Genomic DNA, 799 nt, shown 5'->3' with positions numbered 1-799 from the left:
GAAAGAGATAAATTTATAAAGGAAAACATCATATATTTAAAATTTTAATAATACATAAATACCACTTTATATTTATTATTTTAATATCAAATATGTGTTATATATATGTAATATTAAAATTTTAAATGTTAAATATATAAATAGAATAATATAAAGTAGTATGTATGCAAATCTCACTAATATTAATTAGTTAAATTAATATTATTTTTAATTTAATTTAACTATTATATTTCAATTTTATAGATATAAATATATAAAAATTTTGTGACATGTATTATGTTATTGATAATTTAATTTGAATAATTAAAATTACAAAAAAAAAGTATTGATTAAATTATTTTAATTTATAATCAAGTGAAAAAATTAAATCAACTTTAATTATCAAATTTTTATTAAAATAAATTAATTTAACCAAATTAATATAATTTTAACATAATTTGACTAAATAGAAAATTATACTCAATTAGTTTAATAAATTATTAATAATAATTTATTAAGATTTTAACTTCATTAACTAAGAATTAATTAGATTAATTAAATTTTCTATAGATTATGTAACTGTAATTAGATATTATAATCAAATTAAGCTTATTAAGCTTTATATGATTCTTGAAGTCAATTATATAATAGTTATTACATCACATCCAAAAACTCTATTCAATTTTTTATTAAATCTCATATTTCACTTAAATACAAAATTCTAAAAAAATAAGAGTCAAATAATATGACATTTTTAATTTGATCAAGATTTCAATGGGCCCACCTATTAAATTTTGATAGAGCAAGAAGTGAGGAGGAA

The sequence above is a fragment of the Dendrobium catenatum genome, unplaced genomic scaffold, assembly GCF_001605985.2.
Source record: "Dendrobium catenatum unplaced genomic scaffold, ASM160598v2 fragScaff_scaffold_390, whole genome shotgun sequence".
Classification (NCBI taxonomy): Eukaryota; Viridiplantae; Streptophyta; class Magnoliopsida; order Asparagales; family Orchidaceae; genus Dendrobium; species Dendrobium catenatum.
Note: the sequence above shows the minus strand (reverse complement) of the source record.